Below are 13375 nucleotides of genomic sequence, written 5' to 3' on the forward strand. Positions count from 1 at the left end.
AGAATATATTCATGAGGTAAAGGAATTTTCGTATAAACCGAAACCAAGAGAGTTTACCACCAACAAAACTTTTCACTAAAGTGTATACTTCAGAAAGAAGGAAAATAATCCCAAAAAGAATGTCTAAGAAGAATAGAGTGTATCTCATTGGTAGACACAGTTGCCCCTCCTCAGGAGATTGGTTCAAGAACTCCTACCACTAACCCTAAGGATGCCAAACTCAAAGAATGCACATGTCCCTTATTTAAAAATCCCTTATATAAAAATCACATAATATTTGCATATAACATACTCATATTCTCCAGTATACTTTAAATTACTTAGAACACCTAGTACAGTGTTGCTCTGCAAATAATTATTATACTGTACTGTTTAGGAAATAATAAGAAAAAAGTCTGTATATGTTAAATGCAGATGCAGTTTTATTAATATTTTCAATCCTTGATTGGTTAAATCCATGCATGTGAAACCCAGACCAACAGATATAGAGAGCCAACCATATGTCCAAATAGATTGTTAATCACAATAAATGTAAATGGACAAAACTCATCAATTAAAAGATAAAGAATGTTAGATTGAACTCTTAAAACATTTATCTAAAACCCAACTCTGCTTTTTCAAGAAACACCTAAAACTCTGATCATCTGCTGGTGAGAACATAAACTAATGCTGTGCTTTAGGGAAAAATTTGACATTAATGGTACAGTGTAATATGATCAAGTATAAGAAATATTTGAAAAGCAATACTGCATTTTATTTAAGTATATTTAGATTAATTTTTATAAAGCATGGGAATGGAAAACAAAATTTAGAGTAGTGGCTCTCTGTAGGGGCAAAGAGGTAACAAGGCAAAAGAGTAAGATTAGAGGGAGCACAAAAGAACAAGAGAGGAGGGCTCTGAACATCCAGATCGCCGTGACATCAGTGAAGTCTTAATTCTGCCTCCTCGTGCTCCCATTTAGACTCAGACTTTTATTTCACATCATTTCTTAAAGTTTGCTGAATGGTTTCTGCTGGCCAGGCAAGAAGTGGATGAGGCAGGAGAAGTCTCTCATCCTTGTGGGGAAGGTGGATGATGAGGAGGTAAACAAAGTGCTGTGCTGTGTCGTTTCACAGGATGGTGAGTTGTGCAGGGCCCAGGGGGAGCACAGAGTGGCAGACTGAATCTCGGTGGTCGGGAAGGTCTCTCGCGAAGCAGGTGAAGTTCAGACGTTGCTGAGATGCAGGAAGGGCATTCCAGTCAGAGGGGATGGTGAATTTGGAGGCCCCTGGCAGGAGGGAGTTTGGCCTGTCCATAGAAAGCAGGGAGGTCACTGTGGCCAAGGCAGAGCCAGTGGGAAAGAGATTGGTCTGGGTTGAGGTTGGGAAGACAGCTCAAAATGCTGTGAAGTTATCTGGGCAAACTTAGTCCTATCTAAGGCTTCATTCATCTTACCACATTAATGAGCCGCTAAAATATTCACTGCTTGCATGCATACTCACATACACATACATTCTGTTTATGGCACACTCAGAAAAATGTGATGATGTATTTATCCGGAGAATTGGAAATACTTGTTTCATGCTTCAGTTGTGTTACTAATGAAGTCATTTGAAACGTATTTTCATACTTGCAGTTGTGTGAATTTGTGGTATGTGAGTGAAACAAGAAGTATCATTAATTATTATGCAGTATAAAAAGTAGATTTTTTTAAACTTGTCATTGCTTATGACAGAATGAAACTCAGTTGGGATTGTTCATGATCGTAAGTGGATTTACTGAGTCTTTCCTGTGAGTTAAGCTACAGAGCCCCTCACAGCCGCCCTCACACAGCAAGACCATGGGAGAAACCCTGGGCCAATATGTTCATATGTCCTTTAAAAAAAAAAAAAAAAAAAGATTGATTTATTTGCAAAGCAGAGTTACAGAGTCGGAGAGACAGAGAGGAAGATCCTTCGTCCACTGGTTCACACTCCAGATGACCACAATAGGCAGGCCTGAACTAAGCTGAAGCCCAGAGGCTAGAACTCCATCCAAGTCTCTCATGTGAGTGGCAGGAACCCAAGTACTTAGGCCATCTTTCGCTGCTTTGCCATGCCATTAGCAGGGAGCTGGATTGGAAATGGAACAAGCAGGACTCAAACTACGTTCATAGAATATGCTGGCAGCATAGGCAACGCTTATGCTGTTGCACCACAATGTCAGCCCCAAGACCCTTTATTCTTACTTTTTTTTTTTTTAATTTGAAAAAGTTACAGAGAGGGAAGGGGTTGGGGGGAAGGTCTTCCATCTGCTGATTAGTTCATTCCCCAAATGATCACAATGGTGAGCTGAGTCAATCCAAAGCCAGGAACTTCTTCCAGGTCTCCAACATGGGTACAGGGTCCCAAGGACTTGCACCATCATCCACTGCTTTCCCAGGTGCATTAGCAGGGAGCCAGATCAGAAGTGGGGCAGCTGGGACTCGAACCAGTGCCCATATAGGATGCTGGCACTGCAGGCTGAGTCTTTAACCCACTATGTCATGGTGCTGGCTCAGTAGGACCCTTTTTTAAGTGCAGAAATAAGCTATTGTAAATGCAGCTGAGCAGCTCTCCCACCCCAACACCATCACCCATGAGGTCTGGCCTAGGGGACATTGAGTTAGTTTGCGTTTAGTGTTAGTTGTGCAGCCATATTTTGTTTCCATTAGCAATGGTGTTGTCCCCAAAGGATGTTTGTCACCTACTTGTCACCGAGAAGGTGGGATGGCTGCTACTGGTATCTGCAGATGGAGGCCAGGGTGCTGTTAGGCCTTCTGCTGTGCCCAGGACAGCCCCCTGGGATGGATGCCGAGCTGCATAGCTCCACATGCCACAAGTGCACACAGCGAGAAACCCCCCAACATACTTACACGGACTACCCCGTCATGGGAGTGGCTTCTGGGAATTCACTTCCATGGTGCTGAACTGGCTTACTTTAGGGTTAGAGGTCATTTAACAACCAGAGCTTGGTGGGTGACAGAAAAGAAACAGGGCTAGAAACACAGAGCTTGAAGCTGAGTCTGGGAGAATTCTTTAACGATGTACAGACTACAAGGCAAGGGTTTCTGTTCCCATCAAAGCCCAGTCTGAATGGAAGTTCTTTCATGGTAAGAATATACTAGATGGTGCAGCAAATTTAATTATAAAAACCATGCATTTTTCCTTTCATAAGGAAAGAATCATCCAAAATAGGCTTTCTCAAAATTCTTACCTTATTAGGCTAAAACCTGTAGCAGTACTACAATCAGTGAGTACATGCAAAGTGGTATTTTTCGTACCAGAGCTATCAATCAAAGTAAATTTGGGCAGCCATGTTATCTTCCTCTTCTTTCTGTAGAAAATATTTTAAAACTTGTTGTCAGATGAAAGTGTATGCGGGGAGGGGGGGAAGAAAGGGTCAGGCAAACAGTTCATTAGTCAAATCACTGTGATTTTCACCTCTACATTTTGTGATTTTTGTGTTTTATGTCAGTTTTTAAGAAGTGTCTAAGAGGCTGGCATCCCATGTGAGTACCAATTAAAGTCTCACCTGTTCCACCTCCAGTCCAACTGCATGCTAATGTGCAGAAGACTCTGGGCGCCTGCTACCCACATGGGAGACCCAGATGGAGTTCCAGACTCCTGGCTTCTGCCTCACCCACCCCTGGCCATTGTAACCATTTGGGGAGTGAACTAGCAGGTGGAAGATATCTCTCTCTCTGTCTCTTTCTCTCTTTCTCTCTCTCTCTCTCTCTGTAATTTTGTCTTCAAAATACATAAAATAAATTTATAAAAGTTTTAAAGTACATAAGCTTTAGGCTTCACCAACCAGGACTCTATCCCTGTTCGTGATAAAATGAGCTGCTGTTTTCATTGAGTGATTAAACTGTTGGATGTGAACTCCCTCAGTGGTTCATCCGTCCCACACTCACCTGCACAGTGGTCTGGGTCTGTCTGTCTGCTCATCCTCACTTCTGTGTTTCAGCCTTGGAGGCAGGGGTCTTGAGTCCATCCCCTGTGCTCCCTTCTAGATCCTGGTGCCATGATGTCTCTGCTGCTCCAGTGCCTGCATCCGTTGTCTTCCAGGAAGAAGCTTTGAAAGGGTTAGGGGTGCTGGGTGGAGTTGGAGGGCAGGGGGAAGGTACAGTGAGTGTAGGGAGGAGCTTGCGATGACTGTGCCCTCAGCCCCAGTTGGTTTGTAACCAAGGAAGGACAGTTTGTACTCTGGGTGCCGCTGGCCCTTCCATCGGGCAGGCAGCCTTCTGCCCCTGTCACGTTGCAACAGTGCATGTGCTGAAGCCCTGCCCTTCTCTTCCTCACCTTCTGTGACATTGGTTTCCTGCTCTGCCTCCTCCCTGTCTCACTCCTCTTTGCTGAGTGCCCTCCTCTGTCTTCCCCGTAGCTCTGTCCAGTGGGAGCATACATGGCCTGCATATGCTCTCTCCCTCAAGATCTCTACTCCCTGGAAGGAGCTCATCATGTCCAACTCAGTCCAGCCGCTGGAACCCAAGACCTCAGTATCCAACTAGACGTCACCCTAAGCAATAAGCCTGCCCATCATCCCTCTCTGGGTCCCTGAAAAGGCTGATCCTCCCCCATCTACCTGGTCAGCCAGACTAGAAGCCCAGGACTCAGCCTAGATTGCTTTTCTCTTCCTCAGTATTCCTCCTCCTGCCTGTCTTCCCCTTGCTGTTCATTAGATCCTCTCCCAGTGTCCTTGGATCATTGCAACCTCTTGACTAAGCTCTCTGCCTCCAGGATCATCTCCAGTTTTACCCTCCACAGTTCCTAGAATGCAGATGCAAAGTGTGCAGCTCGGACATACATCCCCTGCATAAAACCCTCAGTGCCTCCCCCTTCCCCTCGGGATAAAATCCAAGTTCCTTTGCCAGCACTTGAGGTTCCTGGCGATGGGGTTCACACAGTTGCATGCTCCTCAACTTTTGCCCAAGCCACTTCCCCTGCCAGTCATGCCTTTGCGGCTCCTCTCTGCAGCTTCTGACATGGTACCATGTGTGTCTCTCCTGCATCTGCCCCACCCTTGTGGAGTGGATGTTACATGTGCTGACAGCTAAAATATAGCCAGGCACCCACCAGGTACTTGTGTATCTTACATCATGTCATTCTCCCATTGCCCTGTGTACTGTGTGTCTCCGTTGTACAGCTAAGGAAGCAAAAGCAATAGAGACATTAAGATCCTTAGCCAAGGTGATGCAGTTCCTAAAAGAAGAGCCAGGACGTGACCTCGGCTCTTGAGTCACATACCTGCCTCTACCGACACCCCACCCCTGCCTGCTCAGCTGTAAGCTGCTGAGAGCAGATAGGACATCGTCAGTCATCTTTGTGACCAGGTTGCAAGGCTCATCACATAGTGGGCCCAGTAGGATGTCTAGGAGTGAATGAGTGAATCGAATGATACTGTAAATATCTCATAAATCACATGAAAGTGAGAATAAGAATATGTGGGAGTGGTAGCAGTATTTCTGTATTACACCCACCATGTGTTATCATCCATGAGGACATAAAAGGAGTAAAAATGTTATTACTGCCTTTGAGAACAACTTGACTTAGCTGAGAACTAAAATATTTAAAAGAACTTAAATATTGAGTCTTAAGGGCCATTCTTATGCCTGTTGCCAAGGAATATTATTAATATTTATGGGCATCAACTTATCTGTTTAGGCTTCATCATGTGCTAATGGCTAACAGCATCAGCAGTTTAATTATTGACCTAATCAAGATCTAGGGCAGGCAGACTTCCTAGTACTTTGAGAACTGCTGGCCACTTTTCATGTCAGCCTCGCATTGTAAGGGATCCTTAAAAAATGAAAGCTTTCTGTCTCTCCAATGGTGAACTAGTTTATCAGTTCAAGTTCAAGTGAAAGGGAGGCTTCCCGGCCCCATTGAACTTGGCACGAAGGTGATTCATCTTACGTATATCATAGTTACGCCGAAGAAAGGTTTCAGTTACCATTTTAAATGCAAGAATAATATGCTTTACATATAAGTACTGGTATACTGTGGATTCTAGAGTTATCCTCATGTAGAATCATTGAGCCATGGTCTCTGGTGTTCTTTGTAAGAGCACCATGCCTATTTCATAAACCAGAGCCTAGATAGTGAGCTTGCCCCCACCACCACCACCACCCGCCCTCCCCCATGCAAAGGCTTATAACTGAATGAGGGGGAAAAAAATTAATTACATGAATATTAAGAGGTTACTTATCTATTATAACATTGGGCCACAAGTTGACTAATTAAAAGGAATGCAGGTTGGAAAGCTGCCACGGATCTCCTTTCATTTAGAGAACCACAGGCTGAAGCCGTGATTGTGCGTGACAGACTCCCGGAACAATGGTGCGGCCCTCAGACCATCCCGATGAAGCATGCTCGTCTGAATTACACCGACGTCGGGGTGGCCTACAGGCAAACAAAATGGTTAAACAATACATAATCGAGTTTTTATTTGGTATTTCCTGCGAGGCTGGACCAGTTGCCAGGGAGTGCACTGTATTTTTTCCTTCGGCTGTATTAATTGTTGACCATAGCTGGCAGAGCCCCAGACAGGGACAGATAAGGGGGAAAATGGCATCTGGACATTAAAGCCCCAAGTGTACTGGGGGGAAAAAAAAGCACAAAAAAATTACAGCATATATCAGGAATTTTCCAACTAACGATGTGCGGATGTGGTAGCGCGAGGGAAAAAGAGCCAAACTGAGCTTGCTTTGTTCGCAGAGAGGCCCCCCTGTAGCATTCCTTTTAGCTGTGCATATTTTGGCTTCATTTGTACAGTTTTAACTTTATGCTGTGTGTGGAGAAGCTCAGTTGTAATTGGTTGTGCCTAATAATTCTATTGGAATCATTCAAGTTCATGAGTAGCTGTTATTAGTTACTTCGAAGCGGCTTCAAAAACCAAGTCTTAAGCTGAAAACTTTTTTTTTAGGGGCATGTCATTACTGTAAAAGATGGCAACAATTATTGTCTTTGATTTCACAACAGTTTGATTTTTTTTTCTTTTGCTTTTTAAAGGCAAGATTCATTTATGGAGACAAACAAGAAACAATGTCTTAAAAGCTTGGGCTAGGAGTGATGAGAATACAGATGCTTTAGCCCGGACATAAATTCTCTCCAACTGGTTTGTAAAACATGAGCATTTGAGATAGAGAGAAGCCCGTCTGCTATTTTTAGATTCCATTTAAAAGGTGAACATAATAAATGAGCCTAAATATTAGTCAGTTGATGGCACAAAGAAAGTATTACAGCTTCATGCCTTGCACTGGAAGTTGTTTGTTCCTGTTTTCGTTCAGTAATACAACGAAAAACCTCCAACTGAACATAGCTGCTTGAATAGAAGCTGGGTAATCCTTGGGAGTTCCTAGTAACAGTAGTATCCCAGTTGGGGAGAGCCGTGAGTGTTCTGAGCTGTGTGGCAGCCATGGGTGCTGTCTGTGTCCGTGGCCGCCACACTCAGTGGTTACATGTGCAGACTCAGGGGTTACACCTGGGTTTGAATTCCAGCTCCAGCAGTTCTGGGACTTTGCTGTAGTTGTTAACATGTTGTGAGCACTGGTTTGTTTCTTACCTAGAAAATGAGTTAAAAAGTGCGGAGCCCATCTCCCAAATTTTGACAGCTTTTAAATGGCGTGAAGTACGTCAAGACCTTAGGAAGGGCCAGGCCTACTGAAAACCCAGGCTAAAGCTCGCCTCTTAACTATTATTACGTCTTCTCTGTTGTCAGGCTCTGGGGCTTCTTTGAGCTTCTCAAAACATTCTTTCAAGTCAGTGTCTGCTTTAGAGTTGAATATATTTACTTAATCACCACTGACTTCCACTGTAGATAGCAAGGAACAGGTTGTTTGGTCTGTAATGAAAACCGGGGCGGTAGTTTGGATTGCCGCAAAGCATGCTCTGAGAAACTGCAATTTTAATAACTCTTTGCAGATGCACTTATTAAGATCCAATTATTAGTAGAGAAGCACTGGAAAAGGGTACTCAGATAGCATTGTTCTTCCTGAGATGGGCTTCCGACTACAGGATTCGCATACTTGATGACGTTATAGACGCTGCCTGGTAACACGGAGGCCAGAGCTTCATCTCCAGATGCGAAGAGAAAATCCCTCATTATTGTCTCCTGTTTGATTGAGTGATTTTCACAAGACTTCATTTTAATGACTTTTGTGCATTTTCTGATGTATGCTGTGTTTCACTTTTTTCTGCTAGGAATCTTAACCCTCTTGAAGGCAGGAACCATGTTAGGAGTTCACAGACTCTGAAATTAGAATTGCACGACTCATCGCCCCGCACTTCAATATGCTGTCCAGTCAGTGTTAATGATGATTGACATGTCCGTCCCAGACGTCTGTAAATCCATGAAACCGGTCCTAGACCAAAGCGCTTGCTTAAATAGACACGAGTCCCTGGCATCAGATCAATTTTTCTTAAAGTAAATCTGAGGTTCTGAAAACATTCGGAGGCCTTTAATAATATCACTGAATCATGTAGTAAGGACTTGATAAAGCATACATTTTTATGAGAAGTTCTCTGTGTTAGGGTTAAAAGATTATTAATCCCTCTCCCCAAAACAATAACAACAACAATAATCGGCCACATGTGGTTAGCTTTGACTGCAGAACTGGAAAACTAGGTTTTCATTTCTGCAACTGGCGTTTTTCTCCCCGGCTGCTTTTTAAGTTGGGCTGTTAGCAATTTAGCCTGTCTTTAATTTTAAGCACCATTCTTCTAGTCAGGAGATCCCAATAGGAAGCCCTGCTTCCCACAGCCCAGCCGCTCATTGGCTCGCTGGCAAAAGAGCATTTCTGCATACATTGGATGCTTCCTTCTCCCCTGGAGACCAAATATGCTCATGTTTCACAATCCCCTGGTTTGTGAGCTTGAGTCCATTGCCTGAAGCTGGAAACTTTCACTTGGGAGGACACAGCACACATCAGGATCCAGACCCAGTGCCCCCGACAGTGCCCGTGGGTCTGACAGCAGATTGAATGCATACTTTTCTCTTAATCCAGTGTTTCTGAGCTGCCCCAGCCGAAATCAGAAACCGATGTGCCTGAGAGAGGTGTCCTTCAAAGAAAGGTATTTCCTTTGTGCAGCTCTAGTGCACTCAGAATTCAAGGGGTTAACCTGAGAGCTGCTTTGAAAACAGAGGCGAAGGTCACTGGCGGCAACAGCAAAGACTTTTAAAGCTGCCGTCCTGAGCCTTTCAGCCTGCCTTCCCCACCCAGGGGATTGTAAACATTGGCTCCCGGCCACCCTGTCCCACAGCACAGAACTTCTCTGTGCTTCCAGCATATACGTTTATGCTTCTCGATGGAAGCTGGAGTCAGGCGTGTTCCTGCTCTGCGCCCAGAGAACACGTCTCTGTTCGGTGCGGGGGGGGGGGGGGGGCAGCCCGTCCTGCAGGAATGTGAAAGCAGCAGATACGCTTATTTAGCGGTGCTTCCCATGGAACTGAGCCGCTGCTCTGGTCTGTCTGGAGCAGAAAGAATGTGTAGAATGCTGTCACTTAATCAGCACCCAGAGGAGCTCTTTTATCTGCCATTTGTTAGTAACCAGCAGTATTGCCCTTATCTCTCTGTCCTTTCCCTGGATCCAGTGCCCTCAGATAGGAGAACTCCTAACATGAAAGCACTTATTACCTTGAGCATTGCTTCTTGTTTTTCTTTTTCAAAACTCCGAGTTCCTTAATCACCAGCAAAGCAGCTGTGGGACTTTTTTTTGGTGTTGTAATTTAAGTGAAGTTGCCATGGTTGTTTGGTAACGTTACAAGCCTGATGACTGACGCTATCATTCACACCTGATTTTTCAAACATCTGTACTGACACAGTCACAGGACCCTTTATCGATTGGGTTGCATGAGAGCAGAATGGAATTTCCAGAGATCTATTATATAGCTTATAGTTCTTCCTCCTGAACCTTTCACTCTTTTGAAAGGGGTTAATATTCTCTTGTCTATAAGTAATTTCATGTCATTTCCGTCATTTGAAGCGATATTTTTTCTGGAGATGAGAGCCGAACATTCATTTTGATCCACATATTACTATGGATAAGAGCAGAAAGAAATGTACCCTATCCCATTCCTTTTTGCTCTTTTGAAAGTGGCCATGTTTCAGGGGAAGCCATGTAAAATTATCGGCTGCTTACTATTGTACCCAGTGTTCAACTTCCCCTTTGTCGAGTTTCCATTTCTTCCATGTCATGTTCCCAGATGGTGTCACGGAGCATGTAGAATTTATTCATTCTTCATTAAAGAATTCCAGGGTTGGGAGGACTTCAGAAATAATCTAATGTGACTTCTTGATTATATAGTTGAGGAAACTGAGGCCTAACAATATAATACTACTTGTTCTTACAAGATAATAAATAAGTATACAGAATGTATCTGGCCTGAAAGCCCTGGTGTGCAGATCTCAAGTCCAGGTCACTTTCCCGTAATCCATCTATAGTCTTGTACTGTGTGACGTTAACAGATGACCAAACATGAGGTTAATAAACAAGTGACACTGACACATGTGAGTACCTCAGCAGGTAGAAGACAGCATAAGTCATGACTAGCAGCAGATGCATTGTACACCAAGCAGGAGGTCCGGTGAGGTCTTGGTTTTCACTTGTCCCCAAGGCACCTGGTAACTGATAACTTCTATCATTCAGCTTATTGACTTGCCACATATCAGTTTCACTATAAGTTTCTCACAATTCCTGTAGAATCCCCTTTTGCTCTTGCCTATTTAACACGTTAAGGATGACTTCACACTAATTACAACAGTGAGCTCTACATAGGACCAAAGCTATTCACAGAGGCTAATTCATAGCACTGCAAGCTTTTATGACTAGATGAGAAAGATTGAATACAAATATAAAAGTCTTCAGTCTAAGGAACATAAAAGGAATTCTTTCAACAAACTTCCATTGTATTTATTGTTTTTTAGAGACCAATGTGACATATATGCATGAAGAACAAGAACATTGTTAAACTACGTAATGATAAATTAATTAGAAAATAAATTGGGAGGCAGGAAAGGTTTAAAAATGAATGCATTAGAAAAGAGAATAATAGTAAACTGGAAAAATAAAGAAGCCAGAGAGTTGCTATATCATTACAACTGCAAACAGGCAATCCTCTGGCAGAGCTAATTGGAAAAAAGAGGGTCGTGGTAGAGAGCGCATCAGTCCACTGTGCTGCTGGGAACTTCTGCCTTTAACTTGGGGCAAGTGAGACAGGATTGTGTCTCAAGCCTGGGCACCCCTAGTTCTCCCTATGAGTGTCTCTTTCTGTTAGCCTAGGTAACAAAAACCAGTGTCTCATACTGTGTGTATATATGTTGCGGGTTTGGATGCAGGCAAAGAAGGAAAATATATCCTGCAGGAAGAGAGAGCTTGGGACTGGGCAAAACAGCCATGCCTGTCGTAATTTCCAACCTCATTCAAGTCATTGTCAGCGAGCACTGCGGGTGACCTCCACCTTGGGGAGTGTAAGGTTAGTTAGGAGACGTGAGTTACTCTTGAGGTTTAAGGATTGGAGGTGAATCAAAGATGGTGAAATACCCACTGAGGAGAGTCCAAGAAGTGCTTGTGAAGAGCATTTGTGAGAAATGACTAGGGACAGAGCGGAGAAGAAGTGAGTGTGAAATGCTGGGTCTTCTTTCATAAAACTTTGCTCACAATCCTCCCCACATGGAAAACCATAGGAAGGTTCAGTCCTGTGTAGCTTTGCCGAGAAATGACTTTACTATCACATTCCCGAGGGATTCAGGATCCCACAGTAGACGCTTCGGTTCTCCTCACAGGTGGCAGCTTCTGCGCCTGGGGAATTGGAAGCAGAAGCGTCCTGCGATGGCCGTACTTGGAACTTCTTGTTGGCTTGAACTGGGCTCAGCTGACAGCGGCAAGTGCACCGCTTAAGTTACTGCCTAGTAACGCCAGTCAGTTCGATTCTGCTGTGGGGCCTGTTTTACTAAAATTTCTTCCTGCCATGGCTTTTAGAGTGCAGAATTCACGGTTTCAGTCCTGTAAGTCTTGGAGCAGGGATTGCTGGTTGCTGTGCTGCATGTGTAGGTGACGACTCCTGGAGGTTCGGTCACTTCCCTGGTTTGAAATAAGTGTGTCTCTGCTCTCCGGTGTGCTTCCGTGTGCAGTCCTCGCAGCTCTGCCTGCGTGCAGGGGCTTTTCTCTGAGGAGGTACACTCCCTCTGCTGGCTCTAGCCGTGAAATGAAAGTGTGCCATAAGTAAACTCTGCTCACGCATCTCAAGGATCGCGTGCATAGGATGTTCTTTGCCTTAGATTTTTTTCTGACGTGTAAAATTAGACTTTCGTTTGGCTCGCTCTAATTCTGGCTATAAAATTGCCCAAGAATCTGAGAGAGATTTTATATTCCTGTCGTGAACAACATGAAATTCCGAGACTACTTCTGATTTGATAATTAAGACAGTCTGGCATACAGATTTACAGTATATAATAGGTGCTCAATAAATATTTATTAGTTTCTTGATTGCAGTCATATTTTTATTATACACAGACAGATTGTGTGTACTTTATTGTAGGAGTAATAAATCAGCCATTCTGTTTGATGAAGTCATCTGTGTTTCCATAGCACTTTCTCAATGCCTTATTATGGTTCTAACCACACTGTATTACAGTTATTTCTTTTTATATTTGCCTCACTGGGCTATGAACTCTTCCAGGGCAGGCATGGTCTATTATTTGTCTTGATTGTCTCAATCTCCGTCATCTTGGATTGGTTGCCCAGTAAACGGTGGTGAGTTCAAACATTGCACTGCAGTAAATATCTTCCCAAATGGTGCACAGACAGCCAGAAAGCTTAAGTAATGAGAACTTTTTTTGCATTCTGCTTTTACCATGAAGATGTAACTGAAAATACGTAACTGAAAGTAGGTGTTCATTAAAACAGCCACCACATGAATGCCAACCCTGGCCTAGTCCCTGCTGTAGGGAGCATTTGGAGACTGTGAACCAGTGGATAAGAGCTCTCTGTCTCTCTGCTTCCAAATTATTTTCTAAAAAGAAATTTTTTAAAAAAAGATAGATTAGCTCCTATTTTTTTAGGACTGAATTAGTTAGTTAAGAACATTAAGTAGCATGAATATATATATGTAGTACCAGAAACAGCATAGCTACTATAGACGGCACAATGCCATCCTCACTGCCAACATCTGTAATACTACACAGTGGAAATTGACACCAATAATAGTTATTCCAAAGACCTGAAGGATACTTTATGACTTTTATTTTCATTCTGTGCTTTGATTTTCAATGCAAAACTAGATTTTCAAATATGATACTTACTTGAAGCAAGATGTATTAGCTCTGAGGACAGGCATTTCGCCTAGTAGTGGAGATGCTTACATCCCATAGCAGAG

The 13375-nt window shown here is 43.5% G+C and overlaps 1 protein-coding gene and 1 long non-coding RNA gene across 3 annotated transcripts in view; one reads left to right on the forward strand and one right to left on the reverse strand.

Annotated features, from left to right (window-relative positions):
• Positions 1–13375, forward strand: part of CDK6 (cyclin dependent kinase 6) — a 234537-nt gene that overhangs the window by 131749 nt on the left and 89413 nt on the right. The window lies entirely within an intron of this gene.
• Positions 733–4435, reverse strand: LOC138845904 (uncharacterized). The gene is made up of 3 exons (XR_011383221.1): positions 3915–4435; positions 3215–3334; positions 733–1288 (listed from the first exon to the last, which is right to left on the reverse strand). It is a non-coding gene; the product is annotated as an uncharacterized lncRNA (long non-coding RNA).

The sequence above is a fragment of the Oryctolagus cuniculus genome, chromosome 16 (assembly GCF_964237555.1).
Source record: "Oryctolagus cuniculus chromosome 16, mOryCun1.1, whole genome shotgun sequence".
Classification (NCBI taxonomy): Eukaryota; Metazoa; Chordata; class Mammalia; order Lagomorpha; family Leporidae; genus Oryctolagus; species Oryctolagus cuniculus.